General features: G+C 40.3%; 1 protein-coding gene across 1 annotated transcript in view; it reads right to left on the minus strand.

The window, feature by feature from the left end:
• The window catches only part of DOCK2 (dedicator of cytokinesis 2), a gene marked incomplete at both ends in the record, with an annotated part of 397,682 nt that overhangs the window by 157,245 nt on the left and 217,878 nt on the right, over positions 1 to 22,559 (minus strand). The gene's annotated exons all lie outside the window — the stretch shown is intronic.

Here is a 22,559-nt window from a genome sequence, read left to right on the forward strand (position 1 = left end):
GCAAGCCTGGCTCTGATGCCATTAAGTGTCACCACGGCCACTCCAAGGCAAACGTGCTCCAAGTGTGGAGACAAAGGCACCCCAGTGACTTGCTGAGGAATAAAGCCAGTGCTGAAGATGAGTGGGGTTTTGTAATGTAAGTGTACAAGGGGTGATTGTGTGATAGGAAACAAAGATAGAGGATTAGATCCCAGGAAAGTACACAGGGGTAGTTAGCATAAAGTATATCTGGTGAGATTTTGCTATTGTTTTTCCACTTAGATCCTTCCTAAATCTCCAAATCTAAAAGATAATCCTTAAAAAGAATGACTCTTGGAGTGTCTCTTCAAAGTTCTTTTATTTTTATTGAGGACTTGTTGTGTAAAACAAAGCAGACTATGGGCTTGGAGAGCTGATTTGAACTTGCTTCTTTGCTCTGATACTTTAAGATGCATATGTTGGTCAATTAAACAACGGCAGGATCTTCATCCATAAAATGAAAATCCACCCTTTGCAGGATGGCCATAAAGATTAGCATACGGGTAATTCACACATTTAAATCTTCTCTTTTAGAAAGCAAAACCTTAGATTTCTTTTTAAGCTCATTGACCACTGAATAGCAACTTTCTGAAGCTATTTATCCTACTGGTTTTATTTCCTTATTTAATCACTCTGATACAGTGTCAGTCAAGAGAGGGAAGTGTCCTCACTGTTCAAACATGATAGCCTGTGGCTATTAGCATGGGCAATGTGACTAGTGTGACCAAAGAACTGAATTTCCAGTTTCATTTCATTGTAATTCATTTTAATTTAAATAGCTTCATGTGGTAAATGGCTGCTGTAGTATTAGACAGCACATCTAGCCTAAGGCAGATAGATAAAGAAGGAGGGATTTGGAAATGTGGACATAGCAGAGGTGAGGAAATGAGGCACACACCCACCTCCCCTCCCCCAGAGCAGCTGTGGAAGGCAGGCTGACTGACTGGGTGACACTCACACTTACTCCAGGGGCCAGAGATTACCACAGAAGTAGCATCAGACAGCGCTCTCTCTGCCAGAGCTAAGTTTTGTGAACTTGGACAAGTTTCCAATTACTCTGAACATGGTTTCTCATCTATAAAATGGGGATAATCTAGGAGTTGTTTCAAGGTGAAATACAATAATAGATATCAAAACGGACTGAAAGCTGAAGGCCTTGGGACAACTACAAACATAGCTCACTGGATGCTTAGTTTTGTTAACACTGGGCATGATTCCATCTTTCCTCCAGGTTCACTGAGGTATAATCAATGAATAATGTAGTAAGACAGTTAAAGTGCACACTGTGAAAAGATCCTCCCACGCCCCTGATTTAATTAATAAACACATTTCTCACCTCACATTTTTCAGTGAGAACACTGAAGTTCTACCCTCTTGGCAAATTTCAATTGTACAATACAGTCACCACATGATACATGAGAGTCTCAGAGCTTATTTAGCTGATAACTCAGGGTTTGTACCCCTTTTACCAACCTCTCCCTATTTCTTCCACATCTAAGTATTGCAGCTACTTTCTACCTTCTATTTCTATGAGTTTGACCTTTTTTCTCCTAAAGATTCCATATGCAAGTGATATCATTGTGGTATTTTTCCCTTTTTGCCTAGCTTATTTCACTTAGCATAACGTCCTCCAGGTGTATGCATGTTGTTGGAAATGACAGGATTCTCTTCTTTTTTAATACCGAATAATATTCCATTGTGCATATGTGTATATACACACACACATTTATATATACATGTATGTATATATAATTGTATATATTTACACATATATACATGTGTGTATGTGTGTACATGTGTGTGTGTATATATTTATCCACATCAACAAGCACTTCTTGGCTATTGTGAATAACGCTATAATAAATGGGGGGAGGGAAGTATAGGAGTTTCTTTGAGATAATATTTTCATTCTCTTTGGTTATATAACCAGAATGGGATTGCTGTATTACATGGGAGTTATATTTCTGTTCTCCTAGAGAACCTCCATATTGTCTTTCTTTCTTTTTTTTTTTTTTAAAGAGAACTCTTTTTTTTTTGTTTGTTTGTTTATTTATTTATACAAGCACTGGGTACAGTCAGAAGCGCGGGAGGGTGAGAGGATTCACCAGAGCCAGAGCAGGGAGCAGAGCAGGCAGAAGGACCGAAGTACACTGCTGAGGGGAGCAGCGGGCGGCAGGAGAGGTCTGCGCGCCATGTGGGACCCTCCTCCGGTGGCCGGGGAGCAGCCGGGGATTGAACCGGCGCTGCAGAGACTGCGGGCAGCTTCGCAACCCAGCACTCAACCGCTGCGCCACCGGGGAGGCCCCATATTGTCTTTCAAAGTGGTTGTGCCCATCAACATTTCTACCAAATACACTCCACATCCTAGCCAATGTTTATTATCCTTTGTCATTTTGGTGGCAATTATTCTAACAAGTCTGAGGTGATATTGTGGTTTTGGTTTATATATATTTCCATGATGATTAGTGATGACGAACACCTTTTTCATGTACCTGTTGATAATCTGTCTTCTAAGGAAAATGTCTATTCAGGGCCTCTGTTCATTATTTATTTATTTATTTATTTATTTATTTATTTATTTATTTATTTATTTATTTATTTGAAGAGGCATGTATTATTTATTTGTTTGTTTGTTTGTTTGTTTGTTTATACATGCACTGGGTACAGTCAGAAGCACGGGAGGATGAGAAAATTCACCAGAGCCAGAGCAGGGAGCAGAGCAGGCAGAAGGACTGAAGTACACTGCTGATGGGAGCAGCAGGCGGCAGGAGAGGTCTGCGTGCCATGTGGGACCCTCCTCCAGTGGCCGGGGAGCAGCCAGGGATCGAACCGGCGCCGCAGAGGGCGCAGACAGCTTCGCAACCCAGAGCTCAACCGCTACGTCACTGGGGAGGCCCTCTGTTCATTTTTTAACTGGGTTATTTGATGGGGTTTTGTTTTGTTGTTGTTATTAAATTAGTGAGTTTCTCATTTCTTTTATGTATTCTGGATATTAACTCCTTATCAGATCTATATTTTCTCCCATTCTCCCATTTGATAAGTTGCCTTTTCATTTTGTTGATGATTCCCATTGTTAAGTAGAAACATTTTAATTTGCTATAGTCCCACTTATTTATTTTTGCTTTTGTTGCTTTTGATTTTGGTCTCTAATTTACCAAAAAAAAAATCATTGCAAAGTTCAATGTCAAGAAGTTAAACACTTATGTTTTCTTCTGGAAGTTGTACAGTTTCTAGTCTTATGTTCAAGTCATTTATAATTTTATTTATTTGAATTCTATCTATTTTTCTTGATATGCCTGAATTCTATATTTAGTTCATCTCTTCAAATTTCAGCTCTTAGTTACATTGATCATTTCTATTGTCTTTTTAGTCTTTATTTCATTTGTTTCTAGTCTGATTTTTGTTATTACTTTCCTTCTGAAAATTCTGGGCTTGGTTTGTTTTTTTCTAGTTTCTGAAGGTATAAAGTCAAGTTGTTTATTTATTTGAGTTTTCTTTGTAAGTAAGCTTTTATCTCTATAAATATCCAGGAGTGGGTGTTCCCATTTTTATTTATCTGATGATATTTTATGATTTCTTTCCTGATTTGTCTTTCACCCATTGGTTTTGTAGAAGAGTGTTGTTTAGGCTCACATATTTGTGGATTTTCCAGTTTCCATGATGTGTTTTTCATTTTTATATCATTGTGGTCAGAGAAGTTACTTGATGACTTCAATCTTTTAAAATTTATAAAGAACTCTTTTTCGTCATCTAACATATGATCTGTTTTTGAGTGTTCCATATGTACCTTAGAAAAAGGTTGTTCTGCTGCTGTTGGATGGGGTGTATATGTATCTGGAAATGTCTGTTAGGTAAATGTGATCTGAGGTATAGTTTAAATCCAATTATGATTTTATCTTGCAAGAAGTTACTTGTCTTTATGGGCAGACAAACCTACCATCCAGAATCCATACACTTTGAGAAATTTTTGTCCCATAGCAGATGGGAATTTGTGTTCATTTCTCTATTAATTCCAAACTCAGTCTATCTCATAACTTATAGGCCACATTCAGCAAAACAAGATTCCTGACTTGGGATTCAATTTTAAAACAGTGCAGACGGAAGCACAGTCTTAGAGCATAGATGTGTATGTCTATGTGTACATGAAGAGTCAGCATTTTATTTGCAAAAAGCACAAGAATCATGTGCTTATGCATACTTTATTGATTCACCTCAGCTGTTAAAAATGCCTTAATAAATCTACTTGCTACCAAAGGACCAGCTATAAAAATAAAGCCTACCTTAAATTAAAGGTGAAGCTATTAACATTTGTCCTGCAGCCTATAAGATTCTAATGAGCTCCTTTCTGGCATTAGTGAACTTGAACCTTAGCTGAAATGGGGCTGCAAAACCCATTGGGATTTCTCTTGTTCTGCTGTTCATTAAAAGGGAATGGCTTGATCTAAATTGTCCATCACAGATTCTTAGATGAAAACAGAGTAAGCAAGGATGTAAACACACTTCAACAGAGACTAGAAATATTTTCTAAAATGCAAAATACTTTATCGAGAAGCATTTATACAAGAGACATTGGTAATAGCAACAGGGTAAGCACTAGGACTCTATAGTAGGGTATCTCTACATTGGTTCTATTGACATTTGAGGTCAGATAATTAGAGATTGTCTTGTGTTCTGTAGCATGTTTATAACACCCCTAGTGTCCTACCCATTTTATCTAGTAGCAACCTCCTTCCAATTGTGACAACCAAAAACATCTCCATACTTTGAAAATGTCCTCTCGGGGTCAAAATTGCCACTGGGTGAGAACCACTGCTTTACAGAAACTCAGACATAGTTCAATTCCCTGTCTGACATTTTCTAACTGTGGGGACTCAAATAAGAATTAGACCACTCTGAGCCTTAATTCCTTTATGTATAAAAAAGGGATAACTGAACTTTCAGTTGTATTGGGTTGTTTGTGAAGGTTAAATTAGATAATGTATGTAAAGCATTTACTGTAATGGCTGGCAAATAGTCTTCACTAAGTGGTAGTTACCATTATCATTAACTACTTTTACTTTCTAAAATGTTCCAAGCAAACAAGCTACAGATGCTAGCTCCTTCTCTGCATGAGCCCAATTATCAAGTACTTGGTCCAAATAGACTAAACAGAGAAATAGAAATGGCTAGAATAATCTTCCCAAGATCTTCCTCCTGGAAATGCATTAGTACTACCTCCAGCTGAAAGTAGGTTGCCCTCCTAGGATTAGGTTTGTTGATATGAGCAGACACCTTGATTTATCTTCAGTAGCCCTAAGAATGGATGCAAACTAAATGCAAAATCCAGCTGCCTGTTAATAAGCAAAAACCCATTTCATTAGTTACTAAAATGTCTCAGTGGTCATCAGATGTGAGTCTAAAGTTCACTTCCAACCATATTTTGAGTGGGATTTCTAAAAACCTCACAGTAACACTTGGCATCTTTCCATCTGCAAGATAGTTACAGACCTTAAGCTTGCTGAGGGCAGCTACTCTGCTCTGTTCACTGCTGTTGCCAGTGACAAGACAGTGCCAGCCCACAGAAGGATTCAGTAGATTTTTATCGGATGGTAGTATTTCCCTCTAAATAGCATCAGTGTCCTCAGCATTCTAACCACTGCTCTATAGTCTATTTCCGGCAGGAATGAGCTGGATGGAAACAAATATCCCTGTAGTCTCTTCAGAGTTAAACCTAGCACAACTCCCTGGTGCTTTCTGACAGTAAAGTAAGGAAACTAGGAATGGGTTGCCTCTGGTGGGGTGGTTTAGTAGAAAGACAATGGGCTTTGATGACTGGCAGATCTCAGCTCTAACACTTGTTGAATGTGTGACTGTAGAGAAGGTAATTCACTGTTTTAAAACACACTCTGTTTCCTTCTCTGTTAGAAGTGGGGAATCACAGAACCAATCCACAAGGTTGTGGTGATAATTAAAATGAATGATTAATATTTGTTAATATTGATATTTATTGAATGTTGGCCATGTGTATATACTGTTTTATGTAATCCTTTGCATGTCATATGAGTTAGTATTATCATTCCATTTCACATATGAGGAAACTGAGGTTTCCCTAGCAACAGGCAAAGCCTGTTTTTGGTCTCAGAACATTTTTGATTATCTAAGACCCCTTGAATAATGTCTGGTGTGTGGTAGATCCTCAGTATTTTTTGAATGAATGAACAAATGAATGAAAAGGTCAAACTCAGGACTTCTTAGAAATTCTTAATGTGAGAAAAATGTCATGATATTCATCTGCAATTAGTATTCCATCTACTTCCAATGGCCCAACACTTGCTGAGATAGTAAACCAAACATAAGAGAAAATGTTTATGGGTAAAATGGAATAGCAGCTTTCCAAAGGCAACAGACATTTAGACACTGTCAGGTTCAAGAGAGTTGATTTTGGGAAATCATTTTGACGCTGCAAATGAATATTTAGACATCCTCTTGTCAGAGAGTAAAAACCTTCTGGCTGCTATAGTTGCTTGAAGTGTCTCACTTTGTTTAAATATGAAAAGGACAGAGGAGCCAAACAGCAGCAGTGACAAGCAGAGCACATATGCATGGTTTGGAACTCCTGCATGGAGATGCCCACACATTGCTGGTCACTTTCTGGGGACCCTCTTCCACAGCATAAAACATAGCTTAGACCCTGCCACAGACTTCTATTTCAGCTTGATTCACTAACCAGTACACAGAACTTGTGAGTGAGCTATATTAACCGGGAAGAAGTGGGGGTATTTCATTACTTCCAACCTGCCACAGAGGAGTTAGTTACCAACAGCTTTTGTGCCTGGCCACCAGGAGCTATTTATATTTAGGACCCAGTTTTATTTTAGTTCTTGCAGAAAGGAAAATACAGAGGTTGCAAAGGGACAGTTGTCACATGTGTTTGGTTCACTTCCAAAGTATTTAGAAGTTTTAAATCAGTTACCAACAACTACAAGTTGGGTTAGTTAATGCCAAATTTTTACTTTTTCCAAGTACTTGTGGGCTCTAATTAAATATTGAACCTTGATGTTATTTGACAGCAAGATCTGCAGCTGAGCAGCCACTGTTCCCTTGATGGCATTTTTCTCTCTGCCAGTCTTTCCCCAGCCTGCTTTATTCAATTCTGTTGTCCTGAAGGCATTTGAGTTTGCAGCCCTTACTAAATGCACTATAGCACTAATAATGATGTCGGAAGCTTGTATTTACTGAACACTCTGCATGGCCTCATATAATACTGACCACAGCCTATTGAGAGGGTTACAAGTAGTTTCTTCATTTTGTAAATGAGCGACTGAGACTCAAAGAGGTTCAATTGCTTGCTTAGGGTCACACAACTAGAAAGTGAAAATAGGACTAAATGTTGTACTGTCCCTGGTTTCTAAGACTGGTTTCTCAGGAACTTCTTTGGTTGGGGAGCATCTGCAAAAGAACCACTTTGCAAACGTGCATGGCTCTCTGTGCAGGCACACATGCATGGAGGTGGAACCTTGTTGGGAGTGATTAGGGGGTTAATAAATCTATAAATTGTCTCCATGAAGTGTTACTGATAGAAATCCCAATATGGCTAATCCATTTAAAGCTGGGTGAGCTGTAGTGTCAATATCAGACTGTCAGTACCTGTTTATATTATGGGAGGCTTCTTAATTGTCTGAGGGGCCCTGATTACAGGGAAGAATCAATTCAGAGGTCATTATGTGATGGAGAAAGGATGAGCTAAGGTTCTGAGGTCACCAGAAACCTAAGAGCCCTTGAAATTTGCCAGTCCTTGCTGGTAAATTCCAAACTCCTATAGGTTCTCTTCCTGGCACCTGCACCTTTCCCTACTTATCCATTCCCATTAGGAGGATCTGCCCCCAAAAGAGACCTAACAGGTGGATTTGACATCTAAGTAGAAATTCCATGGATACGTAAATTATTATAGAGGGAACACAGTTCTTTTTTTTTCTCTTTAAATACTGTTAGATTTGGTTTGCATCTATGGTTATGAGACACATTAGTCTGTAATTTTCATTTTTTCCCCATCACACCTTTTATGCCCCTTTGAATTTTTCCCCTCCTTCATCCCTCTTAATCTCAGAAGCTTCACTTCATTTATTAGTATCCATTACTTTTTATAAGCATTTTGCTTTCTAGAATTATCCACTATAGGGCCTCCCTGGTGGCGCAAGGGGTTAAGCACCGCACTATGAAACAATCTGCAGCCTCTGCAGCATGAGTTCAATCCCCGGCTGGCCAGGAAGCAAAACACATGGCACGGCAGACCTCTCCTGTCTTGCCTGCTGCTCGCCTCAGCAGTGTATTTCAGTCAGTCCACCTGTTCTGTTCCCTACTCTGTCTCTGGTGAATCCGCTCACCCCCTTCATCCCTGGTCTGTACCCCAGCTCTTGTATGCATAAATAAATAAATCATAAAAAAAAGAATTATCCACTATATAAGCATCCAATATTTGCTGTCATTTTGATGTGTTTAACTATATATAATTCCCTTGAACTCCTTTCATTCTGTTGTAATGGGCAACATTTTGTCTTTCCTTATGGATGTGTAATATTCATTGTGTGAATATACCACATTTCTTTGATCTAATCCTCTATCAGGGGGCACTTAGGTTCTTTCTATGTCCTAACTATTGAAAATAATGCTGCAATAAGTACTGCAGAACATAAAATTTTTAGAGTTGATGGTTTCATCTTCTTTGAATAAATGCCCAAAGGTGGAATTGTTGTGTTATACAATATTCCAATATTTAGTTTTCTAAGATAAATCCAGGTAATTTTCCAAAATGGTTGTACCAGTTTACATTCCCACCCACAATGTAATAGCGGTCCTCTTTCTCTGCATCCTTTCTAGCACTTGTTGTTAGGGGTCTTTTTAAAATGTACCATTCCTTAGAAACGCATGGCTCTTTAAAGAAACAAAACATATCTCAGCTACTTGGCAAGCCTAAAGTGGAATGGTAGAGGGATAATTTCCATTAAAACTCTGAAAAGAAACCCTCCTTGGAGCCAAACAAAACCACTACCTGGGGACCAAATCATCTGACCTCTGGCCCAAGACCCTGTCAGCACATCACTTGTTATCAAGTATGCAGACTGACCCAGAGAACTTGTTCCTTTCTCCTCCCCTTGAACTCCCTGGAAGCTTCTCTTTGCCTTGGAGTGACATCCAAAATCCTTGACTCAGATGATCTATCCCCCTGCCCACTATTCTCCAAACTCACCTCTTTTCTCAAGCCTGTCCTGCATCCTGCTGATCCAACTGGAGTATCCTATCCTCTGCGTGCTCCAAAGAACCCTGCTCTCTCATATTTCCATTCTTGAAGGCCTCCGTGTCTAGTGTTTCCTGAAGTGATTGCCCCTGTTCACCACCCCATTTGCTCCCAACCCCTAAGCCTATCATCTACTCAGTCCATCTCCTCTTCCGCACTCACACTAGATGGCCCAACTTTAATGAGCCTTCCTTACCCAAAGCTTCTCACACTCAAACCACCTCAAAAGTAGGGGGCGGGAGGGGAGGGATTGGGGTCAAAATAAGGGGGTTACAATTGTATGGGGACTATAAAAATAAAAATAAAAGTGTATCAAGGGTATATGTTGCTCTGACAGATTCCTGCAGCACCCTGACTTCCTCATTATGGGTGTCTATCTTACTGTATTTAAATGAAATGTGGTTTTTATGATTCTCTCACTATCCAGTGTGATCTGGAGGAAATTCTCCATTCACCACTGTATCCCTAGTACCCATCCCAGTTGCTGCACATTAAGGGAAAGATCTGAGGAAGGAACACAGAACAGGAAGGTGATATGCCCTCTGTAACACATTCAATATCACATTAGGAACCTCGGTTCCCAAATGGCCCTACAGAACCTCAGCAACATGCAGTCTATAGAATGGTTGAGAAGAAACATTCTACTTTTCTTACCTCAATCAAGGCCGAACTCCTCTCCCACTATGAAGCCACTCAACTTGACTTAATCACCTAGTAGCTAAGAGCATGGGTTTTGGACTATAAGGATATTGGTTCAAACCCCTAATGTACTACTTTCTGCTTTGGGAGTTTGGTAAAGTCATTCAACTTTTCTGTGCCTTAGTTTCCTAAAATGAGCTTACTGGGTCTCTAGGAGGAGTAAACGAAATCATATCCATCACCTTTAATAGATACCTGGCCCACAGTACATACTCAGGGATGTTGTTATTGGGTCTCTTTGTTCCTCTGATAGGTCCTTGTGGCATCCCTCCAGGTTGCCTTGGCCTGTCCTTGTTGAGACCTAGGTGACTCAGTCTAGCTCACTCAAAAGTTACTTTCTGTGTCAAACCAAGTCAAGTCAAATTGAATTACTGTCTTTACATCTTTTGCCCATTGCCAACACTCTGAATAATCTAATGCCAAGCCTACCTAAAATATTGTTGAAATTTATCCAATTCTTACCATCTTTGCTATCACCACCAGAATTTATCCAGTTCTTACCATCTTCGCTATCAGGTGCTACCATTTCTCAACTGACTGACTGTAACAGTCATCTCACCAGTTACCCTGCTTCCACTTTTCTGCACAACCCATTTTTGTCAGGACAACCAGAAAAATCATTTTGAAACAAATTATGTTCTCCAACAACTTCTTGCCTCAAGCTAGTGCCCGTAGCTTTTTGCATAGAACACTGTCTTTCCAAGCCCATCTCTTCCACTAGATAGCTACACTATTCTTGCTGAATGCAAATGCCACTTTCTTAGGAAGTATTTCCCTTATTCTTTATATAAATCAGATTTATCTTATTCTCTCACAGGACCAGATTCATTTTTTTTTTTTTTGTCACTATGCTTAGCACATTTACTGGTGTTTGTTTAATAATACCAGATGTATCCCTCGGTGACTCATTGTGGCAGGCATATAGTGAATGCCTAATCAATTATTTTCATTATTTGATGACTTTTGTTTATCAGTTTATGAGAATTTAATTTCAGAACAGGTTTTACTGGCATCTTGGTAATAGAAAGAAATATTTTTCCGGACTTTTTTTTTAAATCACCAAGAGCCCTTTGGTTGCTCTCCCTCTCACTGTATACTTCATGTATTGAAAGACAGTGGAAAGCAAACTCTACATATTAAATAATAATGAACTTAGTTATCACTTTTACTCATCAAAGGCATGTATGACTGCTAATGAGCACTTCTAATTAGTAGCGGTGGCCCGAGGAGACAACAATCTTGACTTAATTACAGCCCATCAGAGTCACCTGACATAAAGTTTGCTTGGACAATGTACAGCTTACCTGAGTTATAAGATGTTGAAAATAGCTCCAGAAGGTCTGTTTGCTCACAAAATCCTTCATACCCTGTCCCCTGCCAGCTAGGTTTCTCCTGACATTTGCCATTTGCTCCTGCCCCACCACAATAACTCTAAGTTCAAGTGGACAAAACAAAGTTCATTTCCACCAAAGTTCATTTGGAAACCAGTCACATCTTTGAGCCTGCTGCTGATTTATTACCTACTTGAATTCCTACTCATCCTAAAAAGCATGGCTTAAGGGCCCCCTCTACCAGAAAGCCTTTCCTGACAACAGCAAGCGGTTATGTACTCTCACTACGGATATCCATAGTGCCCTGCCTGGCCCTTGCCTAGAGCCTGCCTCTATTCCACTTGTCTGTAACTTGCCCATCTCATTCTTTAGACTTGTAGATATTCGCGATGCAGTGTGTAGTTAGTAGAAGTATACTGAAAAGGAGAAAGGAAAGAAAGAAGGAAGGAAGGAGGAAAGAAGGGAGGTGGGAGATGGGAGGGAAGAAGGAAGGAAGGAAAAAAGACTTGGGGGTTTCTGATTTTAGAAAAAGTGTATTTCATGAGAATCCCATAAACTAATATAGAGATGACATAAGTAAAAATCAGTACCAATTTGTATATGATTAGAGCAGAGATGCCTAATAACATTGATTAGGGCTGTATGAGAAAAAATATTTTTTTTCCTGGGAAACCTGAGGCAAAGAAAGTAAGAAATAAGCCCTTAAGGATTTTAAAAGAAAGCAGAGTATAAACACAGGGGAGACCCATTTGTTAGGCAATCTTCCTGCATCAACAAGGAGCCAAAAGGAACACTATAAGCCTCACCTCTGACAGCAATATGTTCCCTGAGCAAAACGTGATATGCAGAGTTATTTGTTTCCAGGGCACTAATATAAAATCAAAAGCAATTCAAAGCCAAGGGTCTACCCAGCCCTACTACAAACTCAAGTCTCCAAGGGGCTCTGTATAGCCCAAGACAAAAATTCATATTCTCCATTACTGATCTTTTGACTTTGCTATCCTCAGATCCACTGGAGGAGGGCAAGCCTGAAATACCATGGCTCATTTCTGACACACACAGAGACTGCAGTTATGACTTGGTGCTAACTTGGCATTATATCTCTAGGTAAGTGGTAGGCAGGCTCTCCCACCATGGTCTCATTATAGCTGCTTCTGCAGGGAGAAAGCCAGAAGTACTGGCTCCATTTACAGACCGTGAAATAGAAGTCTCAAGATAGGTTGCCAGGCACCCTTGGGATTGAAAGCCTTTGCTCTACCTAATGAGCCACACTTTCTGGTATCCTCCAGCCAAGGGGTAGCCATGGTTCTGCTTGGCTTATTTCAGTTCAATAGTCACTTTATCTTCATCACCCTCATTGCTAAAATTTACTGAGCTTATTAAATGTCTGGCTCTATGTCTCATAATCTTAAATTCATACATAAGAAAATTGAAAAAGGTCCCTTTAATATGCCATTTGGCATTATGAAACCAAGGCCCAGAGACTATATACCATTCCCACAAACTAGATCTGTCTTACCCTATAGTTTGAGTCCCTAACCACTGGTTGCTACCATGAAAACCACCATTCTACCAACTTTTATGTCTTTCTTTGAGCCTCTGTGGTTGCCTAAGTTTTCCATTTGCCATCTGACTTGCTGCTTTATATAATTATAAGGATTTACAAGCTACGGCATATATCCTACCCATAAACTCTGTGTATATAAGGTTTTATTGGAATTCCACCAATGCTTATTCATTTATGTGTTATCTATGATATTTTCATGCTATGATGGTAGAGTTGAATAGTTGTGAGAGATAACCTAGCTTCCAGAGTTGTAAATATATAATATGTGACTCTTGATAGAAATAGTTTGCCAACCCCTGATATCATATATCAGAAAAACACCATGCTAAAATGTCAAATACTACAATTGTGTGGTGTGGTATAGTGTGGTGTTTCTGTGTTTGTGTGTGTATGTGTGTGTGTGTGTTTGTATAGGGTACAATAAACCCCATTTTACAGATAAGGAAACTGAGGCTCAAAGAGCTCAAAATTAGTAAATGATCAGGCAGGATCAAATTCAGGCAGTTGGGCTTCAGGGCTCATGGTCCTAGCCCTATGCCACCACTGTATACTCTGAGCTGGCACTGCAGAGATCAGATACATTGGTTATACAATGCTGATTAACACATGGCCCTGCCCAGACAGAGACTCTGGGGAAGAAGGAGATGTTTGCAATCCAGTTGATGAGCCATGGATGGAGGAGAGCTGGGGTGGGGCTATGGGAGCCCCAGAATGTACATTTGCCTGTGCTAATAGCACCTGGACATTCAGGGAGGTTGGTGACAGGTGACACAGTCACTTCTGACAAGGGGAAGTTTCCCCCAATATGCTGACAATTACTTGGTCAGATGATTTCCCAAATCTCATCTTAAATAATAATTTCTGAAAGTGATTTAGTTGCTCTAGCCAGCCTGCCCTTGTTTAGTAACTGAACGGTTTTGTAGTAAAATATTTTGTTTAGAGTTGTTAATGCACATTCAAGGAAGTAAAGCTTGTCTCATTTCTTAAGGTCTGTTCCTACATGACATAGACTTGGAGAACATGGAAGTGACCTGGGCGGCAGGAGTTGTATCTGTGCTCCCAGAGAGTGCAATGAGCCTGCCCACATGGCCTTGCAAGGCAGCCCTCTAGAAACGTCTCACAGACAGGGCACTCACACACCCTCAAGGGCTAGTCCCCTCATTGCTGGATTACTTGAGTAATGTGAAGTTATGTCTTAGAGGAAACTCCATTTGCTTCCTTGAGGCTTCCACCATGGAGTTCTGGTTCAGAAGCATCACAGAAGAATGTCATTTCCCTTCACTGGGTTAAAGAGCGCACTTTCCTTCAATCATTTGTGCAGTAATACTTTTCAAATCTCATCCTGATATTTCCTCTTGGAGTTTAGGCCTGAAAGTTTAGATTTTCAAAATAATTCATAATGGATGTTTTCCAGTTCAATTTTTCTTATCATTTAAGACTACAGAAAAGGTCACTGCTGGTGATAAAATGATACGGCTCCAGCACTAAGTAATGATCATGAGCGGTCCCAAGTTTTCCTTTTTGCTCTGGTTTACTAGGGCACATCAGAGTTTATGCTTAGTTTCTTTCTCTTTTCCTAACTTTATTTTTTTCTTCTCTCTTTTGTCAATTACTATTGTTTTTCATTATTATAAACTATCTCATACATCCACTCTTGTTTTATTGATCAAGTCCCATACCCACATGTAGGTAGAGGATGAATGATACATCCACCTGTTTGACAGGTGAGAGTTTGAGTGGCGTGACTGGTGAGTGATATAAGTCTATGTTGGTGCTTACACTTTGATAACAATGCTGCATAGCAATGTTCCTGGTGAAGCTCATAATATGAGTCAATCACTTATTAAATGCTTATGACTTGCCAGGTACCTTTATGAATACTTTACCAACGTGATTTCACTTAAACCTTACACCAACTTATGAAATAATATAAATCACATGCTACAGATGGGGAAACTGCAGCATAGAAAGGTTATATAACAAATAGCAGATATTCAGAAAGTGGCAGAGCCAGCACTGAAATTGAGGCAGTCTTTCCTTAAAAGCTATGGTTTTGTAGCATCAAAACAAGGGTAGAAAGAGCAGAAATGACTACGGTGATGGTACACTGGTGAACTGCTGGTGGGATTTCATGGGGACTATAACTGAGATGAGAAAACATACATTGTACAAAAGTGAAGAATGATGTAAAATAAATTAATTAAAAAAGAAGAAATACAGATAGCCAATATGTACATGAGAAAAATAATCTATGCTTTTATTCACCATGCTCCTTGATCTAAATTACCACACCACTTGAAGTCACTCCACATGGGATTTAAGAGGTTTGGGTATTTCAGATGAAAAGAGCCATTCATAACAACTCTGGACCCATGAGGCTCTGGACCTCAACCTGGGGAGTGCTGATGTGAACTTTGGGGAGTTGCTCACCATTGCCCCTCTGAAGCAGTGGTTTTGCCACTCTTGGTTGTGTGTCTGTGTGCTGCAGGTGCTCCTCCAGATCCTGAGTCTCTGTTGAGCAAGCTAGTCTAAGCACAGGACTGGAAAACAGTCAACTGCCCAGCAGGGATCATGGAGGGCAGCCAGTGCCTAGCTTGAGATCATGTCATTTGTATAAAGGTCCCTGTTCAGGCATGATGGGGGATAACAGAGGGTAATCAGGGGACAGTGTCCAGACTGGTAAATAACAAAGAAGGAAGGAAGGAAGCCAAGGATCTGCTGGCTGATCCTTACTCTACCTATTATGTGCCAGATACTTCATTATGTAAGCCCAATATTCTCTCATTCTAAAATGAGGAAACTGAGCTCACAGAGATTAGGTGACTTGTTCTAGGTCATTCATTATGTATAGATGTGAACATGGGAATAACTCTTTGTAGGAAAAGTACCTCATCAAATAAGCATTTCATTCCAGGAAACAGAATGTCACTCCTTCTCCTAGGGGTGTCATTACAGTTGGGGATCTAGAGGGAGGGCAGGACCCCTGATGGCTGCAGTCCAAGGAATGAGTGAGGCACTGGACCTTGCTCTCAACAGGAGAGAATGATTGAATGCCAGCTACTTCTCTCCAGGCTAGGGGGAGGGAGACTGTGAGTACAGGTGGCAAGGAGTGAGCACCCATTCGGCCCCCAGGAAAGGGATCCATCCAGTTCTGTGTCTTTCTATATCTCCACCCTGGAGGCTACCATCCAGTTCTGTGTCTTTCTATATCTCCACCCTGGAGGCTAAGAAGGGGTTTGGGGAGGTATAGGCTGGGCTGCAGCCAAAAGACAATGACACCATGTCTTTACTCACATACCCTTCCTCTGCAAGAAAGGAGAGAAAGGAAGAGAAGGAAAGGTGAAAGAAGGAGGAGAAAGGAATAGATTTCAATGTAAGCTTTTATGCTTTTGTGATCTGATTGACATCCATGTGTCACATGTCAACCCTATGGGTTCATCAAGAATGAGTGAGACCATGAAAGATGCCTTCATAGCCTGTGATTTGCATAGGAGGCAGCTGCGGCTTCACAACTAGCAACGGCAGTGAGCACATTGGAGGGCCCTGATTCTAGCAAGGTCCCTGAACTGGGAAGGAGTCAGAAAAGAATAAAAGGAAAACAAAAAAACCACAGAGACATCCTTGATACTTTGGGAAATGCCTCATAGAGAACAATGCCAAAAACAGAGAGATATTTTACATTTTCCCTTAAGCTTTTTATTACTTCTGCCCTTAATGTTACCTTACATTTGCCACAGCCACCAGAAGAGATTTTCTAATCCTAGGAATTCATCCTGTCTATATGTGGCCTGGAGCCACAGCCTAACAGTAATTGTGGTAAAAATTAACAGCAGCAGCCACTGTTTATTGAGCACCTACTATGTGCTGCACTTGACACTGCATGGCAACACTAGCTGCTTGTCTGGGATATGGGGTGGGCTGTTGAGCAGCACTGGAATCCTGTACTTCTGCAAACTGCTGGTTGCCACTGAGTTTTCAGTTCATTGGTGATTAGAGCAGACTGTAAATGACCCCCTCTTCCCTTCTCCTTGTGAAAATTCTGCAGTGTAGGCAGGGATCCAGAAGTGGGAAAACCTTCATTGTGGCTGCCTGCCAATGCTTTGCAGTACCAGGGTAGAAGGCACATACAGAGGCCAGGCCCTGGAAATTGTCCCTAGTGGTTATATATGTTGGGGTGGGGGTCCCCAAAAGCCCCTGCTGAGATCACCCAAGGCACCTTTGATAGGCATGTGACTTCCTCCACGCCCCTGGGATGCTTTCTAACTGGGTAAAGCTTGAGGTCCTTTGGACCCTGCCAGACCACACTTATATCAAGAAAATCTTTCCTCTCATTTGCACAGTTTCCTCATCTATAAAAGGGGAGTGATAATGCTTGGTCCTTGCAGAACTTGATGTGAAAAATGGGCTGGCAAATCTAAAAGCATTTTGAAACGCTTCACATTTCTATTAAAAAGCAAAGGGCCATGGAATCATTCTTATTTATAACATAACTGCTGGTATTTTATTCTATCTTGCTGATACTCACAGTAGCATAGGTCCCTTTGGGATGGGAAGTCTTTCTGATGTTATTCCTATTAATTTAAAACAATCTATAGTACAAGACTGCCAAAAAATTAACTTGGACCAATTAATATGGACACAAAGTTCTAAGGTGTCACAAAACCAGAGAAGGTTGTGCTTTGAGGAGGGAGGAGTTTTCTGCCTTCTTCCACTATAATGGGACCCCTGAAAAAGAATGTAGAAGTGGCCTGAGTTGACTCCATATCCTACGAAGAAACATATTTACAGAAGTGCAAGTCATTGGCTCTCCATCTTCTCACTGGCTTTACTGCACTTGAATTGATGGAGAAATAAACAAACCACTCAGCTCTGGCCTCCACTCTCATCTGACCCCCCATATTTACTCTTCTAATGATAAATCCAAAAGGGTCCGGATTCTTCTATATATCTGAGCCAGCAGATCTCCTAGTGTCTGCCTCCAGGAAGAGTAAATCAAATTCTTTAAAATCGAAATAGTATAACCTAAAAATGGTAAGAAAATGTCATGTAGTGAAATAGAAATGCAATGAGAGATACCAAAAAAGCTTCTGGAAAGAATTCAAAATGCTGAGTGAAATATAGAGATCTCAGGCAATTGCTCTTTTCTCTATGGGAAGAACTGGCCAGCAATTGCATCTGATGGTAGTAAAATTTTTCCTCTGGAGAGAAGCAAGCTAGAGGTGACCTTTTAGAAGTAGTAGCAGGAGCAGCCAGTATCTTAGACTGGTGGACCAGAGAACTGTCCTTGTAGGGTAGGTACCCTCAGGTTTCTAGGGGAGCCAATCACAAAAGAGATTCAGTGACCATCCTTGACAATGAATAACCAAAAGAAGGAATTACTGACCTATAATCATTTATTAAAGGTGCAAGGGAGCAACGGAAGGCAAGAGAAGATACTGGAGAGACAATAAAGAGAGAAGGGGAGAGGAAGAGGAGGGAAGGGGAGTATGTAAAGAGGGGGACAAAAGAGGGGGCAGGGTGAAAAGAGTTGGGGAGAAGAAAGAAGTAGAGATAGAGTGAGAAATCAAAAAAAATCAGAAGAAAACATCAAGAAGGGGAGAAGAGGGCCTCCTTGGTGGTGCAGGTGGTTGAGGGCAGCACTGTGAAGCTGTCTGCAGTCTCTGCAGTGCGGGTTCTATCCCAGCCAGCTGGCAAGATACCCACATGGCGCGGCAGACCTCTCCTGTCTCGCCCGCGGCTCCCCTCAGCCGTGTTTTCAGTCTGTCTGCCTGTTCTGCTCCCCACTCTGTCTTTGGAGAATCCTCTCACCCTCCCGCACATCTGGCCTATACCCCGGTTCTTGTATAAATAAATAAATTTTAAGAAAAAAGAAGGGGAGAAGAGAGAAGGCAGAAGAGCAAAGTAAAAGGAGAGGAGAGGGGAAATGGAGAGGAAGGCTTCAATTAGATTGGCAACATTTACCTAAATCTTTTTTTTTTTTAATTTTTGCATAAAATAACTGGGTGTAGGCCAGAGGAGCAAGGGTGCGGGATTCACCAGAGAGAGAACAGGCAGATTGACTGAAATGCATTGATACAGGGAGCAGCTGGGTGACCAGGAGAGGTCTGCTGTGCCATATGCGGATTAGCTCCCTGGCCAGGTATTAAACTCAGGCCATAGCAGTGACAGCACTGAGACTTAACCTCTAGGCCACCAGGGAGGCCCATGGATTTGTGACATTTTCTTTCTGAAGCAAGGCTGTAAGTTCATAGTGTTTTCTATGTTCACTTTCACTCCTCTATGCTGTTTTGCAAGTCTGAAACATTTTATTTATTTACTTTTTTATTTTTACAAAAGGAAAAGCAGGGACATGAAAGAGAATAAGAACAGAGAAGATGTAGAAGATGGTAATTATAACTTCCTTGGTTCCTGAACAAATGCAATTAGAGGGCTAGGAGTGGTAGGGAGGAGGAACACGGTCTTAATTACTAAATTGGTTCCAAACAAGCTGCTGAACCTAAACTAGATGGAATTCATGGTCTCGCCACCATCCTCCCTGATGCATTGAAGCCAGAGGCACTAGTCCAGTTCCACTGTCTTTAACTCACTGTTTCACCAGAACAGTCTGAAAAACCTTGGCAGACCCCCTGCTCTGTGACAGCAGCTTACTGAGGCTGGGATATAAATGAAGAATCTGTTTTTTTTGAAGAGTTAACAGGTAGTACAGTACAGTTTGGGATCTGGAGGGAGGGTGCAGGACACCCTCAGTTTCCCCATCTGTAGAATGAATGAATGGGTTTGTCTCAGTGATTTTCAAATCGGGTTTGCTTGGAGTCCGAGGGTCCCAGGGAATGGCTCAGAGAAATTGGGAGAGCATCATATCCCTTTTTTTTCTGGAACAGCTTGGATTCTGTATATTGGATATCAGGATTGGATTTACAATTGGATTTAGAATAGGATTCCACAGCTAAAGAAAATTTAAAAAAAAAATTAAATAAGATGTTCCCCAAAGAATAAAACTGCAAAGTTATCTAAGGTTGGATGATTTCTTGAAGATTCCAAATGTAAGAATTCATCATTTATTCAGCAAATGCTTATTGGAGTTCCTCAACAAATGGGAGCAGAGGAAATAAAAAAAAAATAATTAGTTGATAAAACAAGGTACTTCCACAGAGGGACAGGAAGGATGGATACAAGTCTAGGGACAGTCTCCTGGAGAGGACATCCTTGAAGCAAAGGCTTCATGGATGAGAGACACCAGCCTTGGAGAGAGCTGGGGGAAGGTATTCCACATGAAAGGAAAAGCCAAAGGCAAGTTTAGTTGACCAGAATGAATCTAGCATGTCCAGAGCTGGTGTAACAGGTCATAGAGGCCAAAGGAATATGGTATGAGATGAGATGAAGTCAGAAATGTAGGCAATCTGATTAATTTCTAACAAGACCACTCTGGTTGTTGTATGGAGGATAGATGGTAAAGGGGGCAAGATTGGAGAGCTCTATTTCAGTTGTTTAGATGAGAGTTGATGGAGACATGGGTATATATATAGCAGAAAAGGTCAAACATGGCATGTAGAAAAATAAGAAAAAGATTTCATGATCATTACATAACCATATCTTTCTAGATTCCAAATATATGAGTATCTTAACCTCTTTTGGTCCCTAATTCTTCCCCCAAGTACATCTATGCTTAGTAATTCCGGATGGCAAAAATAAATCCAGTTACCTTTTTTTTTTTCCCCCACCATTTTAGGTAGAGTATAAATTCAGACAGACCTCCCCAAATTGACAAGTTTTCTGCTTCTGTTGAGAAAGCTGATGGGGCAATGTTGAATGGAGACTAAAACTTGGATCATAAATATTAAAACTTTGATTTCCAATGCAGTAATTCTTGCCAACAGATTTGCCAAACCATTTACTGAATACGAATAGAAGGGAATGGAAACTTTGATGTCAACAGCCACAAGGTCCAGGGATGAGTGATTAACAGTTATTTTTGAAGTGCTTCCCATAACTCAACACTGGACAACTAATTGGAGTTGGAGGTAGGGTTTGGAGGGAAGTGAGGAGTTTAGGGTTTCAGTTCCAACTCTGTGACAGAAAAAGTCACCCTTTTAGGTTTGATTTCTCTTCTTTAAACAGTGTGATGCTTCCCAACCTTCATGCTAGGGCCTACATGGGATTTAAAAATGCGTTTTAAGTTGTAAAGTGTGGTATAAAGAGTAAGGGTTATTATTACTGACTCTATGTACGGAAGGAGAATGGAGATGGCAATGTGTCAGCAAACAGAGCTTTCTCTGAGAAACAAAAACCTAATCAAAATCCTCCTACTCAAAACCACCCATAACTCCCCACTGTCTAAAGCAAGGGTTTGGCAAACTATGCTCCTGCAAGCCAAATCCTTCCATGGCTTGTTTTATAAATGAAGTTTTATTGGAATGCAGTCACAGCCATTTGTTGACGTATTGTCTGCAATTGCTTTCTTGACACAGTGGCAGAGTTGAGTAGTTGCGACAGAGACTGTATGACTGGCCAAGCTGAAAATATTTATTAACAGGCTCTTTACAGAAATAAAACTGCAGATTACTAAACTAAAGGCTAATGCCAAACCCTGTTTAAAATATAAAGTCCCTTGATACTTGAAATGTGATTTGAATACATAAAATCAATCAAATATCTTTCCACAAGTCACCCCCAACTCCACATTCTCAACCACTTTCCAGAGACTGATTCGATATGAGGTGTCTTTACAAAGTCCCTTCCTAGTGATACAATAAGGATCAGGTCTTATTCTTTTTATAACCTCCACAATTTTTATAGAGTGCCCAGGTCATAACAGTTTCTCAATAAAATTTAATCAAGTTAAATCTGAATCATAAATAGAGCAAGCATTATACATTAAGGACAGACACAGTTCCTTCATTCCAAAGACCTATTGATGACATACCATTGATAAATAAAATCAAAGAGGAGAGCTACTTGGAAGTGAATTAATTTGCTCTTAATTAGTTACACATACATTTATTATATGCCAACTATACAATTATTTAATGCCTTTGAAGCTAAGATAAGTGACGTAATATAGAATTACATTCATTCATTTGACAAGAATTCACCTAATACCTGCTCTGGGTCAAGATGGGGGTAAGGGTTGGGGATTCAGAGTAGATCATATATGCTTTCTGCTCTCAAAGATCTTGTAGTCTAGTTAAAGAGGCTGAAGGTCAGCAGGTAATCTCTGTACAGGGAGAAAAACACAATGTCAAAGTGGCACATGAAGAATGTGGGTGGCTGGGAGATGGGCAGGATTCTTGGGAGTACCATCTTTGTATACTCCCTCCTACAATTTACTCTCTCCAGGAAACTTGGATGAATCAAGGTACACTCATGAGTTTCTCACAACCTTCAGGTGGATTCTATCCAATGATCATGCTAACCATTTTATAGAGATTGCCTAATGCAATCCTCATAAGTAAAGCCAATTTACTTGTTCCAGGTCAATGTTTAGAAAATGGAAGATTCCAGTCTAAGCCAACTATAAATTAAAGCCTATGCACATCATCCTACACTCTATACAAACTACATGCATGCTAGAGAGAACTGAGAAGTCTAAAGTTTGTGGCCTTCAGAGAGTGTACTAAATGGTTTTGTACCTACTCAATGGACACAGATTCCAGAAGAAACATTCAACATT

This window comes from Talpa europaea, assembly GCF_964194135.1.
Source record: "Talpa europaea genome assembly, chromosome: 9".
Lineage (NCBI taxonomy): Eukaryota > Metazoa > Chordata > Mammalia > Eulipotyphla > Talpidae > Talpa > Talpa europaea.